Raw genomic sequence first — 16,738 nt, 5'->3', positions numbered from 1 at the left:
CCAAGTAATAGACTATTAATGTCAAGGGAAGTGGGGAATAGAACTGAAGCCTGCTTATCAAAATTCAGTTTTCTAACTTTATCTCCAACCTTACACATATCTAATCAGGTTCTTGCTGTGTTTAATCCTCAGAAAGGTTACCTGTTATAATTAGAATACATTCCAAAATACGTAAGAAAGATTAGCATGCCCTGGTCCCTGGCAAATATCTTAGGCTCAGATCTATCCTTCCCCACAGCTCTCCCTCCTTTCACTGGCCTTTATTCAATCCCTCAAACAAAAAGTCTTCTATCATCTTGTACTCCTTTATGATACTTCGCACACTATTAATTTTATTGTTAGTTACTGGTGATTATTTAATATCTGACTTCTGAAAATATCAGCTAGAGCATAAATTCTGTGTTAGCAATTCCACATCTATATTGTTTACTTGGTCTATGCTCAGTGCTCTGCAGAGTATCTGGCACATAGAAAGGACTTATTACTTGTTTTCTAATTCATACACTTATTTCAAATAAGAAAATTCTATTTCTCTGAACTTATGGACCCTGTTCCTATGCTATTTTATCTGGTAATTGGGCAGATTATCTCTCTCTTTTGTCAGCCTGTGTAACTTCTGCCCATTTTTCCAAATCCAACTTAAAACTATCCAAGACAGTTATTTCTCCTTTGTTCCATCTTTTCACACATTTGCTGTTAGAATCGCACAGTCAACATTTGATTACATTCATTCTTTCTTTTCATAAAAGTATGTTATATTTCACAGGCCTGTGGTTTTTTTTTTCTATGAGATATTTTTAAAAGAGATTCTGAAAGTCTTTTTTTTTTCCATTTATTTTCAGAGCCTATGCCTGCTAGGCATCTTCAATGTGAGAGTAACAACTTGCTGACATTGATTTGGAAGATACTGAAGAGTAGAGAGCAGTTAAGAGACAAAGGCTTTTGATGGATAGAGCGCTTGGTCTAGAGCTGATCAAAGAGAAAGCTTAGGGAAGACAGCCTTATTATTATATTTTTTCTAAGAGGCTGCATGTCTAGTGGTTGTGGTGAACATTTCAAAACTTATCTGAGAAAATAACAGGGTAGATGTTTGTCTCTTAGGATGCATTCATGAAAATCATACTGACAAAGTCTATCTGAAAACTAATAAGAAAGTCAAGGTTAATAGGAGATATTTGTGTGAGAATTCCAAACAACATTCACAGAGGTTCTAACTTAACTTTATGTGAAAACGCACCACAATAAGCAAAACAAATCCATTGTAATTTAAATCACAGTAATCTGTGTATTTGGCCCCTTTCGTTCAAATATATATATGTTTAGTTTTCAAATATTGAATTTAATCAACCCAAAAGTACAAAAATTGACAATCCGACAGTAAAGAAATAATCGAATAGGCTCCCTTCTTTTAACATGAATAGAACTTGTGGGCTGAGAAAATCTATTTGTTCTTTATTCATTCCATGTCATAAATCTATAGAACCGAACAATCTTGTTTTGAAAATCCTGGTCAGACAGGGAACATGAGGCTCTTAATCTCAAAATCCTGTATAACAACCTGTACTGGGCTGATAGATTTGCCATCTTTCATCTTAAACTGTAAATTCCTAGGGTCCAGATAATTTTATTTGCATGGCTTTAAGCTACATAGTGTCTGGCTTATAGAAAGCACTTTTTAAAATGAAATGATGAAGAAATATAGGAAGGTGTCACTGTGGAGAATGTGTTCAAAATTATATTTGGAAAAATATGAAGATATTTCCCTCAGCTACAGTTCAGAAAAATGCATTTTAAACACACTTGACCTAAGTAGGAACAGAGACAGTGAACTCCCTGCCTCAACATGTTTCCAGAATCTGCCTTCTAGAGTACCTGACATTTCCTTGTTTATTTCAGGAAGTCTAAGGTTTATTCGGGAAGTTTATTTCAGACAATCTAAACCATTTGTCATTTAGGAGATATCTCAAGGCCTTAAAAACGGTGTAATAAAAGTGATTGAATACAAAGAAAAAATAGCCTCCAAAATTCACTTTCTGCTACTCTCAGACCTTTGTATATTGATTGGATTCAGTTTTTAAAGCTAGGGTTAAGCCATGGCTGCCTCCTGTTAAAGTATTAATATGGTATGTGGGATATGAGTAATGAGTAATACATTAAACCAATATCAGCTACATGAACTAGTGTATCAGATATACCAAGACAAAATCAGTTGAAGGAAGGAAACTTAGATGAGTTTTGACAAGAAGATACAAAGGGAATTATGGTCTGGGCTTATCCTCTGAGAGCAAAACCACAAGGCCAGAAAAATGATGAAGGAAATGAGTAGAGCTAGAAAAGACCAAACTACACAGTTCACACTTTTGATGTGAACCCACCACAGATAGTTCAGGTCAACGGTGTGACTAAGTTTGAATCCCTATTTGCTTAGGAAACTGATGTGATATGAGAAGGAATTACAGATACGAGAAAAACAGCTTGCTAATTCTCTCATGGGAATGTCATTATAGTACAGAGTATGTCTTATCTGTCCAAGGGCTAGTGATAAGCTACTTTCATGATTGGCTACTCAGCAGTTATTTTGCCATCTTTATGCTTATTTAAAGCTAGAAGTAGACCATACCATAAAGTGTCCACAATAAGTGATGAAGTGGCCAGAACCATGGGTTACATGATCTGATTATTCCTGGTCTTTTCATGAAATAGTGATGACAGTCTTTTCTTGGTTTTATTTTTTTAATCTCAACTCCACTCCTTTCTTCATCCTAAATCAAAATTCACACTATTCCAGTACACTGTTTCTTTTTAATGGAGATGATTCCATGGATAAATTATACGACACTTTCAGCAATTACAAAATATATTTTCCCAGAAATGTTGGGTTTTGACTCTACCCTGGAAGGATCAGAACCCTTCTTAAACATCTGGGAATGGTAAGGAAGAGTGGGAAAAATAAGCAGGAAAGAACACATTTCTCACACGTCTGTAGTTCTGCTCCAGGTGGGAAGAAGAGATGACTTTATTATCAGAGCAAGTTTGGTATGTTATTATTATTACACAGCACTTGGCTTTCTATTTGTCAGATGAAGATTGTGTTTGTGGCTTAGAGAGTAATATCGTTATTATAGGATATGACCATAAATACATCTGTGGACAACCCTGTCCACTCCTGTTATCCACCTACTACTTTTCAGAGAAAATTGATGGTGATAGATATGGTTTATTATACATGGCTCAGGACAGGAGGTAGAGCATTGCTTACCCAAACATGCCCTCCTGGGGTCTATGAAATGTAAAATGCTATGATGCACAAACACACATACCAGGGGGGAATGATCTGTCTGGTCCCCGAGAGCCAAGACATTGTGCCCAGAGCACAAACATCTGCATCTTTCCTTCTATTCTAATTATCAGTCCCTCTTTTTTGTCAACTGGACTACTGAAATGTCCTCGTATCTAATCTTGCTTCAAGATACCCACATTCTCCTTCAACCTTTTTTTATGCTGTACCCAAATGATACTTTTAATGCTGAATATTGATCATATCATTTTCCTCATTCAAAATCTCTCAGTAGCCCACAGAATTAAATCCAAACACCACAGCAAACATATACATCCTCCTTGGTCTGTTGTTTCCTTCCTTCCTTTCTGGCTTCCTCTTTCATACAATCTAGACAATCTAAACCATTTGTCATTTAGGAGATATCTCAAGGCCTTAAAAACGGTGTAATAAAAGTGATTGAATAAAAAGAAAAAGTAGCCTCCAGAATTTACTTTCTGCTACTCTCAGATCTTTGTATATTGATTGGATTCAGTTTTTAAAACTAGGTACACGATGCTGTGAGTCCCTTGAGGTTAAAAGTTATGTTCTATCTCATTCGCTGCTGTATCCCAAGGATCAAACACATTTTTAAAAGAAAGACAGTGGGAGAAAGAGAGAGAGAGAAAGAGGCTTCATTAGGATAAACCTACTTTAGGAATATTTCCAGAACAATTTGGCTCCAATAAATTGCATTTTTAGTTAAATAAAAATTAAAGAAAAAACAACTTGTTCCAATGTCTACTGTAGAAAAAAATATTTCTCAACCTTATTCCATATTTCTTCCAGTATGGCCTGCTGGTCATAGTTGAATTTCTCTTAGCTGCAAACATTTGGTCCCTATTCTATGTACTCATTTTTAATGGCCAGGAGTAGTAGAATATGTATTATAGTGGTGTTTAATGTGAGTTGTTCCCAAAACATCACAAATAAGGCATGAATTTACTTCTACTTAGTGAAATCTAAGTTCTGGTGAAAAATTGTTCATTAAAAATAATTTATATTTATTTGCTTAGTGCAGTTTCAGACAGGAAGAATTAAGAAAGTGGAGGTTCCACTGTGAGCCTTGGCTCTGCTGCTACTTTCCTTATGTAATGGTTGAAAAGCAAAAAAAAAAAAAAAAAACCTGAGGATTTAGGATGAACAAGTATACAATAACAAAAATAAATTAAAGTCCTTTGCACCTAAAATAATAAATACAAACAGAGGATCTTTTATTTCTTGATTTCATAGTACAGGCATCCTCAGAGATATTGTGAGTTCAGTTCCAGACCATCACAATAAAGTGAATACTGCAATAAAATGAGTGAGTCACATGAATTTTTTGGTTTCCTAGTATATATAAAAGTTACATTTGTTTACACTATACCGTAGTCTATTAAGTGTGCAATAGCATTATGTATAAAAATAATATATGTATCTTAATTAAAATACTTTATTGCTCAAAATACTTTATTACTAATGATCATCTGAGCCTTCAGCTAGTCATAGTCTTTTTGCTGGTGGAGGGTGTTGCCTCTATGTTGATGACTGCTGACTGATCGCAGTCGTGGTTGCTGATCAGGATAAGGGTGGCTGTGGAAATTTATTAAAATGAGAGAGCAATGAAGTTTGCTGCATTGATTGGTACTTTTTTTCACAAAATATTTTTCTGTAAAAATGTGGTGCTGCTTGACAGCATTTTACCCACAATAGAACTTCTTTCAAATATGGAGACACTCTTCTCAAACCCTGCCACTGCTTTATCAACTAAGTTTATGTAATATTCTAAATATTTTGTTGTTATTTCCACAGTGTTCACAGTATCTTTACCAGTAGATTCCATCTCAAGAAACCACTTTCATTGCTTGTCCATAAGAAGCATATTGTTATTCATGTATTTTTTTTGGTAAGATAGCAACAATATAATTACATCTTCAGGCTCCACTTCTAATTCTCATTCTCTTGTTATTTCCATCACATCTGCTGTTATTGCCTCCACAGAAGTCTTAAATCCTTTAAAGTCATCCATAAACGTTGGCATCAACTTTTTCCAAACTCCTGTGGATATTGATATTTTGACATCCTATAGTGAATCACAAATGTTTGTAATGAAATCTAGAATGGTGAATCATTTCCACAAAGTTTTCAATTTACTTTGCCCAGATTCATTAGAGGAATGACTATCTACGGCAGCATTACCTTACAAAATGTATTTGTTAAATAATAAGACTTGAAAGTCAAAATTCCTCCTTGATCCATGGGCTGCAGAATGGATGTTATGTTAGCAGGCATCAACATACACACACACAACCATTAATCTCCTTATACATCTCTATCAGCACTTTTGGGTAACCAGGTGCATTGCCAATAAGCAGCAATATTTTTGAAGGAATCTCTTTCTGAAGAATAGATCTCAGCAGTGGAGTTAAAATATTCAATAAACCATGCAGTAAATACATGTGCAGTCAACTAGGCTTTGTTTTTTCAATTATAGAGCACAGGCAGAGTAGTTTTAGCATAATTGTTAAGGGCCCTAGGATTTCCTGAATGTTAAATGAGCATTGGCTTCAACCTAAAGTCACCAGCCCCTAACAAGAGAGCAACCTGTTTTTTGAAGCCAGAAAAGTCCTAGATAGCATAAGGCTGTTTCATCTACATTGAAAACATGTTGTTTAGTAAAGTTACCTTCATCCATGATCTTAGCTAGATCTTCTGGATAACTTCCTGTAGCTTCTGCATCAATTCTTTCTGCTTCACCTTGTGTTACAGATATACCTTCTTTCCTTAAACCTCACAAACAAACCTTTGTTGGCTTTGGACTTTTCTTCTGCAGCTTCTTCATCTTTCTCAGCCTTCACAGAATTGAAGAGAATTAGGGCCTTGCTCTCAATTAACCTTTAGTTAAGGGAATGCTGGGGCTGGCTTGATCTTCTATGAAAACCACTAAAACTTCTCCATATCAGCAGTAAGGCTGTTTATTTTCTTATCATTTGTATGTTCCTTGCAGTAGCACTTGTAGTTTTCTTCAATAATTTATTTTTTGTACTGACAACTTGGCTAATCATTTGGTGCAAGAGGTCTAGCTTTCAGTCTATCTCAGCTGCAGACATTCCTTCCTGACAAAAGCTTAGTCACATCTAGCTTTTGATCTAAAGTGACAGAGGAGGAGAGAGTTGGAACAGCCAACTGGTGGAGCAGTCAAAAAAACACACACATTTACTAAGTTTGCTGTCTTATTTAGGCATGATTCATGGTACCCCAAAACAATCGCAATAGTAACATCAAAGATCTGATATTACATGTCACCATAATGTGTCCAGAATTGGTGTGTTCTTGGTCTCACTGACTTCAAGAGTGAAGCCGGGGACCCTCATGGTGAGTGTTATAGTTCCTAAAGGTGGCGTGTCCCGAGTTTGATCCTTCTGATGTCTGGATGTGGTCAGAGTTTCTTCTTTCTGTTGGGTTCGTGGTCTCACTGGCTCAGGAATAAAGCTGCAGACCTTCGTGGTGAGTGTTACAGCTCTTAAGGCGGGGCATCTGGAGTTGTTAATTCCTCCCAGTGGGTTTGTGGTCTCGCTGGCTTCAGGAGTGAAGCTGCAGACTTTCGTGGTCAGTGTCACAGCTCATAAAGGCAGCATGGACCCAAAGAGTGAGCAGCAGCAAGATTTATCGCAAAGAGCAAAAGAACAAAGCTTCCACAGTATGGAAAGGGACTTGACAGTGGGTTGCCACTGCTAGCTCAGGCAGCCTGCTTTTATTCTCTTATCTGGCCCCACCCACATCCTGCTGACTGGTCCATTTTACAGAGAGCCGATTGGTTTGTTTTATAGAGAACTGATTGGTCCGTTTTGACAGGGTGCTGATTGGTGCGTTTACAATCCCTGAGCTAGACACAAAAGTTCTCCACCTCCCCACTAGATTAGCTAGATACAGCATGTCAATTGGTGTATTTACAAACCCTGAGCTAGACACAGAGTGCTGATTGGTGCATTCACAATCCCTTAGCTAGACATAAAGATTCTCCAAGTCCCCACCAGATTAGCTAGATACAGAGTGCCAATTAGTGTATCCACAAACCCTGAGCTAGACACAGGGTGCTGATTGGTGTGTTCACAAACCTTGAGCTAGACACAGAGTGCTGATTGGTGCACTCACAATCCCTTAGCTAGACACAAAGGTTCTCCAAGTCCCCACTAGACTTAGGAGCCCAGCTGGCCTCATCCAGTGGATCTCGCACCCGGCAGCAGGTGGAGCTGCCTGCCAGTCCCGCGCCCTGTGCCTGCACTCCTCAGCCCTTGGGCGGTAGATGGGACGGGGCTCCGTGGAGCAGGGGGTGGCGCTAGTCGGGGAGGCTCAGGCCATGCAGGAGCCCAGGGCACCAGGGGGTGGGGGGAGACTCAGGGATGGCCAGCTGCAGGTCCCCAGCCCTGCCTCCTGGGGAGGCAGCTGAGGCCCCACGAGAATTCGAGCGCAGCGCCGACGGGCCGGCACTGCTGGGGGACCTGGCACACCCTCCACAGCTGCTGGCCCGGGTGCTAAGCCCCTCAATTCCCGGGGCAGGCGGGGCGGCCGCTGCTCTGAGTGCTGGGCCGCCAAGCCCACGCCCACCCGGAACTCCAGCTGGCCCACAAGCGCCGGGTGCAGCCCTAGTTCCCGCTCCTGCCGATCCCTCCACACCTCCCTGCAAGCCAAGGGAGCTGGCTCTGGCCTCAGCCAGCCCAGAGAAGGGCTCCCACGGTGCAGCAGTGGGCTGAAGGGCTCCTCAAGTGTGGCCAGAATGGGCGCCGAAGCCAAGGAGGCACCAAGAGCGAGCAAGGGCTGCCAGCACACTGTCACCTCTCAATAACAGATACAATACAAATGAAAAAGTTTGAAGTAATCTAAGAATTACAAAGATGTGACACAGAGACATGAAGTGAACACTTACTGTTAATAAATTGGCACTGATAAACTAGCTCAACCCAGGGTTGCCACAAAGAAAGCTTCAATTTGTAAAATATGCAATATCTGTGAAAAGCAATAATGTGAAACACAATAAAATAAGGTATACTTGCATGTTTCAGGCATTGTAGAAAAGTTTCTTGATTTAAGCCCCTTGATAATTTTTAACGTTGGCACTGCTTCCTCTTGGAGATGAAGAAACAGGTTTGAAGTCATTGATTTTTAAATGTTCTTGTCACAGTATTCTTAGTGATTCATTAATATTTTCATGGCTGCGAGGTCAAAATAAATGCCTAATAGTTTTATTTATTAAGTAGTTATAGATCTAAACAACTTGAGTGTTTATGTTCTAAAAAGCTAGTAACTGATAAAAAAAATACATATGAATTTATGAATTAAAAGGAAAATAATTTCATCTTCTTAGATAACAACAGCTAGGTGCTTATGGGAGGTGTGTGCCTATTGGACACTTTCCAACTCCCCAAATCTCAGAATCTGATTGGATTCATCAGTCTCATTTTCTGTTTTATATTGGTCTTCACACATCATATAGATTTGGTGTTTGCTTTTGTTTTTGAATTATATCATACACAGATTCAGAAAAGATACATCATAGAAAAGAATGGAGTGTGATCTAATGTTGAAACTGTGAAGTAACTTAAGCTAGTAATTTCCCTGATTCTGACAGATGTTGAATATCCCTGTGCTTTTCTTGGAAAATAAAAATATCCTGGAGTATTCCTCTTGAGTTTGCTGAGGAGCCCCAACGCAGTTTGAACTGTGGAGTTAAGTAACTTACTTAAAATCATATGGGCAGAGAAGGGGTAAAGCTGCAATCTGAACCTTACTTTCTATGAACCAAAACCAGAGTTTTGGGCTACTGTAATTTCCTAGGATCACGCAGGGCTGTCAAAGGGTGCCAGGGTCAGTGGATAAATGTAGACAAACATTGGGAAATACTTCTAGTAAGAAACATTAAACTGTGCCTAGTTAGTCCTCTGGTCACTCAAGTCTTTATTAAGTCCTGTGGAGTCTATGAGAAAGTATTTTCAAAAGCTTCTATTTTTCTAGGAGTTTATAGTCTCTAGCTCAAAAAGAAAACACAAATTTCCAAAATTTAACTGAAGCAAACTCAGCTCTTAACCACAACCAAACCTACTGGTCTTTGTGTTCCTCTTATAGAAGCATTTCTTTTTCAATTGTAATTGTGCTTGCAGGAAAGTAATGTTTATGCCTACAATAAGATGTGTTGGTCTAATTTAAAAAACTGGACTTTAAGCAAAGAACTATTTTGATTTCTCTGGTTGCTTATTTGTGTTTTAGTGGTTGTTAAATATATCCCATGTTGTTGTTTTTATAAATGTTACACAATTTTTACTGTTTCATTCATCTCATTCATTTTAATGTTACTAGTTTTTGTTTAAAAAAAAACAAATGAGCAAAACAATGGAAAAAATTCTTGTATTTCAGAATATAATTCCTATAGTTGATTTACTGAAGCAAAAGTAGCCATAATAATGAGAAGTCCTATGAGGTCCAGAAAGGTGTTGATCCACTGCCAGTCTGCTATATAATTTGATTATAATCGAACTATTTTTTTCAAATAGGATTATTCTTAAAACATGTTCATGAATTCAGCAGATTTGTAAGAAGTTTTCCTGCATTACCAAATGGAAAGATTGAATATATTCTTTTTCATAATGTAATATATATCAGTACTTTCTGAACAAATTTTCTAATACATTCATTTAAAATAAAATTAGTTCATTGAAGTGAAATAAAGACTACTCCCTTACAAACTGATTCTCCATAATATCTAAGTGTGAATTCCCAGCACAGTGCACACAGATTTGAGAGGGAGGAGCTCAAACAGCCATTATAGAACCTTCAGGATCATTTTTATTTCAAATGCTAACTGAGAATTGCAATTTCAATATTTATCAATACAGAAAGCAAATCTAAGTATAGTACCACGTTCTACAGCTGACTTTTAGAAATTAATACTGCATAAATTACATAGGTTATGCAAACTCGCAAACTGTCTTTTGTAACTATGTCAATATATTTAAATAAAACCATTTATTTGTGTCATTCATATGCCGTTTAAAGCCTAAAATAATGATACTTTTTTTTGGTATCCCAGAAAATGTGTTTTTAGTAGGCATTAGTCAGCTGCAGTATTTATATACACTAAAATATCAAAATAAATTATTTTTATGAGAACATCACTGAATTAGTGAGTGAATTAAGTGACTACAGTGGCTTGTGAGATGAAATCCATTATTTTTAAATGTTTGACTTTATTTAAGCTGAATGGCACTTAAAGCAAGAAAAAAAGCTATAAAAAGACTTAATTTCAAACATAAAGGTCATGGAAGGCTTATGAATGAGAGGTCATTTGCAGAAGTGCATTTAGAGAGGAGAACTCTAATTGTAGCTTTGAATGCAGAAGCACACATTGGCTCAAGTTTTATTACAATTTTATAAGAAACTCACTAAACACCAAACTCATGATCCCGATGTGACAATTTAGGATGAGCCATCTCATAGGACTCATGATTGGCTCTCTAATAACTTCTAGGTTTTGTTTTCTTTCACACTGCTGTGCCTATTGACAGCATACAACTTTTTTGCAATGCAATTCTACTCAGGTAGTCCAGAATTCAAATAATATTTTGTTTTTGCTAGGCAAGTTTCATGACCTGGATCAACTATGAACATTTACAGTTATTAACATCTACACTGGCTAAACTGTAGCATCTGACTTGATGTCATCCTAAAATAATATTTCCTTCAGGGTATTTTCTTCACTCTGTAATTGCTAACTGCTTTCCTATTTGTTTTGTAACTTATTTCCTTAATTAGAGAATATTTTTAAAAATAAAATTTGAGCAAGGATTGGAGATACCTGAGATTTAGTCTGCCTCTGCTTTAAATCAGTGTACCAGTTTGCTAAGTTTGCCAAGTTTGCCATAATGAAGTACCACAGAGAATGAGTAGTTTAAACAGCAGAAATGTATCTGGCAATTCTAGAGGCTGCAGTTGGAGTTGAAGGTGTCAGCAGGCCTCATTTCTTCTGGGGGCTTTCTCCTTGGTTTGTAGATGACTAACTTCTTCATCTGATTTTACACTGTCACTACGCTGTCCTAATTTCCTCTTCCTGTAAGGGTAATAGTCACAGTGGGTTAGTCACCACCCTAATATCCTTATATTAACTCAATTTCCTCTTTAAAGAGCCTATCTCAGCCAGGCGTGCTGGCTTGTGCCTGTAGTCCCAGCACTTTGGGAGGCCACAGCAGGAGGATCGTTTAAGGCCGGGGGTTCAAGATTAGCCTGAGTAACACAGTGAGACCTCTGTCTCTAAATACACAAATAAATAAATAAATAGCAACCGTCAAAATACAGTCTTATTATAAGGTGCTGAGGGTTAGGACTTCAACACATAAATTTGAGGAAGAAACATTTGGGCTTGTAACAATTACCTTTGGTAAATTTTTTGACTTCAGTGGGTTTATTTTTTTCCTCACCTAAAAAGCTGAGTTCTGGCCGGGCCTGGTGGCTCACGCCTGTAATCTCAGCACTTTGGGAGGCCAAGGTGGGCAGATCACAAGGTCAGGAGATCGATACCATGCTGGCTAACATGGTGAAACCCTGTCTCTACTAAAAAAATACAAAAAAATTAGCCGGGCATGGTGGTGGGTGCCTGTAGTCCCAGCTACTCAGGAGGCTGAGGCAGGAGAATGGCGTGAACCTGGGAGGCGGAGCTTGCAGTGAGCCAAGATCGCGCCACTGCACCCTAGCCTGGGCGACAGAGCGAGACTCCATCTCAAAAAAAAAAAAAAAAAAAAAAAGCTGAGTGCTTGGTGTCCACATGTTCTTACCTCTCTGAGTATCCTGAGGTTCTATGACTATACTGAATATCTATCTCATTGTATGGTGAAAAAAAAAACCCATTGTTGGAAAAGTTTGAATTTTGAACTTATTCAACATGTTGATAGTTGATGGTCATAATAATCACAATAAAAAGTGAGATCCATAAATGCCTTCTGAGTCAATAAAACATCATTTATATATACAGATATACTAATCAAAACAGCTGGTATTTAATAAGTTTATGTCCTATAATACGTTTATAATGGACAGGCACATACTAATTTGTAATTGTAATGTAATTTTAACTTCTTTAATTTATTGCTTTGTCACAAATCTTGTGAGCTTAGGACAAGCATTACATCTGCTCAGTTTGACAGATAAGTTAAAAAAAAATGATGTTGAAATATCTAAGACCATGCATTTGGTAAGCAGCAGAACTAAGATTCAGAGTTAATCAGAGGTTAAACCTTGTGTTTTATCTGTGATACTATGCTTGCTCTTTAGAGGGAGTAACTAAAAAAAAAAAAAAAAAGAAATACTTTGAACAAATATTATTATTTAAGTCCTTGACAAATTTAGATGAAATCTTTACCAAAAAGGAAAGGTAGTTAAATTGTAAGAGAAAAAAAAAAAATGTCAAATTGCTAGTGTTGAGGAAATATTGCATTGTTCATTAGAACAAATAAATGTCAAAAAAATTGTTACTCTCAGCTAAGAGGTTCAAAAAGAGTCTCAAAAAAATTGAGTGCAGAAAATGAGAAGAAAGAAAAATGAATTAAAATGAGGTAGATATATTCGATGTATGAGATTATAAATGAGAACTTTAATATTAACCTGAATTACAATATAAATGAAAAGACTAAAATCAACATATCTAGTTAGCTAAGGTTTGTTGCAGATGGAAAAGGAAATCAAACAAATCCATACTAAATCTCATGCTTATTATCTAGGGTACAAACAAAATGACTCCAAAATATCATTAAACTTCTTCCATCTGCAAAACTGTTTATCATATTTTATTTTTATGCATTCTATGAGAAAAATGCTCCCCAATGAAATACCATAATCATTCCATTTTTTTACTGTCAATCTATTATCCACTGAAATACACCAAAATTAAACTTTAGCATTTAATAATTAGCTATCATGTGTTATCAAATTAAAAACTCGTTTCTTCATTCATGGCACGGTCTCTCCTTTATATTAGTGCTAGTGTTTATATCTGCTCCAGGAAAAGAGACATTTATTTATTTATTTATTTATTTATTTATTTATTTATTTATTAAGCAAACCCTCACATAAAGGCCAGGCAGTGATATAAGTCTTCATCAATTTTAACTCATTACAAATATGAACTCAAGAGTCTTGTTTCTTAGTTATTTTAGACAAAGATTTTAAGATCTTATCATAGCCCCACAATTCCAAAACAGCTGATCTTACTTATTTTCCAGTTTCCTCTCTTCCCCGCCACCTCCAAATATACATGCAGTGAATTCAATGTTTCTGCATTTTATCATTCCTCAGCAAGTGTTAGGAGTAGGCAGTGTAACAAAGTCAGTATGTGCACAGCATGTTGGCTTTGAAGATTCTGAAAGCTCTACTCTGTCATTTATAATGACAATGTCCCACTGCCTCCTCATCATGAATTGTCTAATCGAGATGCGAATGCATACTGTCACAACACAGTGTGAACAACTATTAGCTATAGGAGAAGGCTGAATATTGTTGCGGGGTAAGAGTTGAAGAATGAGCATACCCAAAATATAGAAAGGAGAAGATTCTGAAAAATAATGTGCCCAATTTGGAATGGAATGTATGCCAGCAAGGAATCACATTCAAGACAGTTAGCTCAGGCAGATAAGCACTTAGTAAAATGATAGGACTGACTAGGTAAGCAGGATGACTAGTCAAGGAGCCAAGATGAGAGAAAAGCATATGAGAGCAGGTCACTTTGCACTCATTCCCCACGGAGTCCCTATTCTACTCTTTCCATCTATGCATATATAGAAAACTAAATGCCTTCATTACATACAGTAGAGTAGGCAGGCAGGCAGCTTGTGAAATACTTTAGGAAAAAGGGTTTGCTTTTCTTCAGAGAAGACCTGCACTATGTTGATTGGTACCAAGGGGTGCTTGTCTCATCCCAGTGATGAAGCAGTGACTGGAGAGAAAGGGAGTGATAAAGGAGAAGAGGAAATGATGCTGGAAAATGCAGCACATATGGAGATATGGCAGAAACTTTTCAGGGCAGCTAGGCTTTCTGCAGGTTTATTGATTTTCTTTTTGAAATAGCATTTGAAAGGCTTCTTTCAGGTTTGTGAGTGAGAAGATTTTTAAGCAAGGCTGTGGCAAAGACATGTTTATGGTTGACACTGTGTTATTTCTCAGTTTATGGTACCTGTTTGGGGAATATGTTTATGTCCTTCTCACTGCCGGCATTTACCAAGCATAGACGCCACTTTCAGAGAGTGATTTATTTTTTGCACCATTATATTTTGAAAGACTTTCAGGTTACAATAAACCTTTTAAATTAGAGCCCATGATTTTAAGATTAATAACTGTAATTACAGAGCTCTGTTATAACAGAAAGAGCTGTAGCTTGCCTGTGAGATTGAATATGAAAGGTCCCTGGTCCATGGGAATAATAAAAGCTTGTTTTTCTGTAAGGACAGCCAGTAACAGGAAGACACTTTCTCCCTGGAAAATACACGGGGTTGGTGAGGGTTAAAGCTTTTCTGAAGTTATGGTGATTCTCTGTAATCTAGCCCTGAAGACCAATTCAGGTCATAATCACTTTTTTTTTTTTTTTTTTGTGATGCCAACACTCACCTGGGAAATTAGGATTGTTTTGACCCTGTCTCCCTAGCCTCATACTTCAAAGTTTGCTGTGATTTAAAATGCTCCCTCCAGTAGCTGCAGCCCAGCAGAACTGCAATCTGGTTAGGCAGCAACTGCAGGGGCATTCGTTTCTCTAATGATAAGTGGCCAGAGTTAAGCAGTGACCTGATAGTCCTTCTGTACTTTAGGGGAACAACAAACTATCACTCCACTGCAAGAAACCCTTAAAACATTTATAATGATGAAAAATGGCAATATTAAAAGTAACTCTAATGATTTGATTTAATCAACTTAACTTTTTAGGAGGCCCTTTTAGAAGGAGGAAGGGGAAAAGGTAAGATAAAATAAATGGAGTTGGAGAAATAGTAGGAAGTAAGCTACAATGGAGTGCATGAAGGGACAAAGGCATAAAAAAATAGGAATTGGGGTAAAAATGACCTGGAAGAACAGAAAGATAGAAAACATGAGAGGGAGTAAGAAGGGATGAGAGGAAAGAAGTCATTGACAGAAAGGAAAACTGGGGAAGGCTAACAGAGTTGACCGACAGGAAGTACAGAGATAAATGAAGAGAGAATACAAATGAAGGGACCCACCAAAAATGCCAACAAATGCAATTCTTTTCTATTTTCTCTTATTTTGTCCTCTTCACTGACAAAAGGGACTAGAAATTCAAGCTCAAATATAGAATCTGAGGGTTGTATCAACCATGGTCTTCAATAAGAAAAGATGCACTAAGAAACATGGAAACAGAAAGCTGATGCTGGATACTGTTCCTCAAGATAACCAAGGAAGGTAATAATGCCAAGACTTAAGTATGGAAGAACTGCAGGAAGCTTGGGTTTAATAGGTCAATGACTGGGGAGTATGCTACCTTTTCATCTCACTAGGAGACTCTGAAATTCTTCCATTGGTGCCTCTTCATGAACATCACCTGGTGAAGCTCTGCATCTTCCTACTCCTGCTCTTATCCTTTCTAACAATCACCAACTCTGTCTTCAGTCTCTCTTTTTCTCTTCTTTTTGATCTGCGATAGATTGAATTATGGTTCCCAGTTCCTCACTCTCCCTGTATCTATATCCTTTGCCATATGACATTTAAATTCTTCCCACTAGAGGCAGGGTGTACATATTTCTGACCTTTGCCTTTGGACTCTGCTGTATGCCCACTTTTGGTAAATGGGATGTTGGCAGACACAATGCAAGGAGTGGCTTTAAAAATACTTACATGACTGGACCTGCCCTTTTGTGCTTCTGCTGTAGCCATGAGCTCATATCCTAAGTGTCCTTCAGATCCCCAAAGAATGAGATGCATATGAAACAGACCTGAAGTAAACAGGCAGCATGGAGCCAAGCCCAGAAGAGCTCAGCCAAGATCAGCAGAACTACTGGAGCCAATCCAAAGCTGCATGAGCAGCTCATTATTTTAAGCCAGTGAAATTTTGGAATTAGTTGTTACACAGTAGTTTTTCTCACTTTTTAAATGCTGTCTTGACCCCGTTTTCAGGCCCTGGCTAGGGACAGGTGAGTTCCCCATCTTGAGCAGCTAATTAAGTATTTGACTCTCACATGCACCTACCATATCACCCTGGGGCCAGGCAGCAGACAACATACAAAGTCAATAGACAACATACAGAGTCAATAACTCAAATTAGCCAATCCACAAAGAGCTTGAGAACCTAGCTAACTACATGTGGGTATCAGTGTTCAGTGTCCCACCATCACATAAATTCTTAAATCTTACATATCAGTGTTATGAAATATTATTGAGGTGATATATACCTGATATGGC

The 16,738-nt window shown here is 37.6% G+C and overlaps 1 long non-coding RNA gene across 2 annotated transcripts in view; it reads left to right on the top strand.

Annotated features, from left to right (window-relative positions):
* LOC134732325 (uncharacterized) overlaps positions 1 to 4,623 on the top strand; it is an 87,911-nt gene extending 83,288 nt beyond the window's left edge. Inside the window, exon 6 of one of the 2 annotated variants that reach the window (XR_010115365.1) lies at positions 4,550 to 4,623. This is a non-coding gene — a long non-coding RNA (uncharacterized lncRNA). Of the gene's footprint in view, positions 1 to 842; positions 1,369 to 4,549 lie in introns of those variants that run through there. The other variant, XR_010115366.1, reaches the window with a different exon arrangement.
* The last annotated feature ends 12,115 nt before the right edge of the window (positions 4,624 to 16,738 follow it).

This window comes from Symphalangus syndactylus, chromosome 14 (genome assembly GCF_028878055.3).
Source record: "Symphalangus syndactylus isolate Jambi chromosome 14, NHGRI_mSymSyn1-v2.1_pri, whole genome shotgun sequence".
Classification (NCBI taxonomy): domain Eukaryota; kingdom Metazoa; phylum Chordata; class Mammalia; order Primates; family Hylobatidae; genus Symphalangus; species Symphalangus syndactylus.
This window is presented reverse-complemented; position numbering and strand designations above follow the sequence as displayed.